Raw genomic sequence first — 2500 nt, forward strand, 5'->3', positions numbered from 1 at the left:
TAGAAACCGCCTTCCAAGCATTGGAAATTGCCAATGTTGAGACGTTTCCCCGAGAAATGAAGAAGGTAGCCCATATGCTCACTAAGAATGGATACTTGCCAGGACAAGGATTAGGCAAGGACTCCCAAGGAATCCCGGAGCTACCCGTTATCAAAGATAATCCGGGGAAACAAGGGTTAGGATACAACCCTAACAAAGATCAAAGAACGAAGAGGAATCAAGATCCTTCTCGACGTTCTTTAAGCCAGATCTTTAGGAAGGCCGGTTCACAAGCGTCAAGGCCGGTCATCGTCGTCAAAATGTTTTTCTCCTTCCGATAGGGATGTATAGACTCAGTGACTATTAGAGATCACTCCTCGGGGACAACCCGACCCCCGAGCCTCGATAGGGCACATGTTTCCACTATGATTATAATAAAATCATTCTTCATTATTTCTTATTGCTTCTTTTCTTGCTTGCAATAAAATTCTAAACCACATTATTTAACCCTGTTTGAATGAACATAAGTGAGGTTAAAATCGTCTTAATAATCAATAAACCCACATCATTTTGTGTGGAAATGTGCACGACAACTTGGAGCACCTTTTCTTGGTCTCAATAAGTGCCGTCATGGATAAAAAGAAATCCATTCAGGACAAAAATCCTAAAAAATAATAAGCTCGGCAGGAAACCCAAAAAGGGGACTGCGCAAAAATAAGAGCAAAAGACCCGCTAGGAATCCCACAAAAGGGTGACCTAGGCAAAAGTTAGGGTTACAAAATGAAGACAAAAACCCGCTAGGAATCCCACGAAAAGGGTGACCTAGGCAAAAGTTAGGGTTACAAAATGAATACAAAAGCCCGCTAAGACATCACAAAAGGGTGTTTTAGGCAAAAGTTAGGGCCGTCAAAAAAAGAAAAAAAAACAAAATAAATCCATGATGGTACCATCAATTGAATTCAACAAGGGGCTCAAGAAAAGCTATCCAAGTTGTCAAAGCACAATCATTAATAACAAAGATGTGCTTAATCTCATAAGTGTTTAATCGAACAAACCTAAACACAATAAGCCTACCATGGCCAGCCATTCTTACAAAATCCATTTTTCAAAAATAAAATAATCCCCTCTAAAACACAAACTTTTGAAAATATATCCTTTCCTTCTTTTCTCTCTTGTCCCAACGATTTTTGAATAATCTAGTGGAAACATGGAGATACAGTGGTCAATAGGAGGGTTGACATATCTTTTAAAGGAAGGGAAGGATCATTTGGTTGATGACACCAAATCCCAATATAACACGCATCATTCCTCGGTTACAGAAATCGGCAGCGCACAGCCCGTCTGGAGGAATGGCAAAATCCAAAAACGCATCGGTTAATTCTTTTGAAAAATGAATCAAATAGAATTAGGTGCATCATACTGCATACATGCATACAGATGATAGGTGTACTGGAAGATCACTTATTCTCTGTTTATTGGAAAAAACAAACAAAAAAACAAAAAAATATAAACTTCAGAAAAAACAATGCGCCCGTACCATGTTCAGTACACCCGTACTAAAATGGGGGTTATGAACAAAATTTCAACTCAATACGGGCGTACTGAAATGGATACGGCCGTATTGGCCATAAAGAAATTTTCAAAGACCTCTTCATGAGGCAATCACATAAAATAGAAAAATAGAAAAAAATTGCTTGTGTATGACAGCAGCAAACAAAATGCAAAGATTCAAAAAATCAACAGCGTCATACAGAATAACTGAGCCTGGAGAGGCTTGCCGAAAGAATACTCTCAGAATAACTGAGCCTGGAGAGGCTTGCCGAAAGAATACTCTCAGAATAACTGAGCCTGGAGAGGCTCGCCGAAATAATACTCTCTCAAAATAATTGAGCCTGGAGAGGCTCGCCGAAATAATACTCTCTCATAATAACTGAGACATTTCTGTACAGAAAAAGCCGAAAAACAACAGAAAAGGCAAAAATACAGAAAAAGCCAAAAAATGACAAAAAAGGCAAAAATACAGAAAAAGCCAAAAAATGACAAAAAAGGCAAACATACAGAAAAAGTCAAAAGTCGACAAAAAAAAGGACAAAGATTTCACATCTCTCAGAATAACTGAGCCTGGAGAGGCTCGCCGAAATAATACTCTCAGAATAATTGAGCCTGGAGAGGCTTGCTGAAATAATACTCTTTCAGAATAATTGAGCCTGGAGAGGCTCGCCGAAATAATACTCCTTCAGAATAACTGAGCCTGGAGATGCTCGCCGAAATAATACTCTCAGAATAATTGAGCCTGGAGAGGCTTGCTGAAATAATACTCTTTCAGAATAATTGAGCCTGGAGAGGCTCGCCGAAATAATACTCCCGCAGAATAACTGAGCCTGGAGAGGCTTGCCGAAATAATACTCTCAGAATAACTGAGCCTGTAGAGGCTCGCCGAAACAATACTCTCTGACCATACAGAATAACTGAGCCTGGAGAGGCTTGCCGAAACAATACTCCCTCAGAATAATTGAGCCTG

The sequence above is a fragment of the Cajanus cajan genome, chromosome 8 (genome assembly GCF_000230855.2).
Source record: "Cajanus cajan strain Asha chromosome 8, NIPB_CcT2T_4, whole genome shotgun sequence".
NCBI lineage: Eukaryota > Viridiplantae > Streptophyta > Magnoliopsida > Fabales > Fabaceae > Cajanus > Cajanus cajan.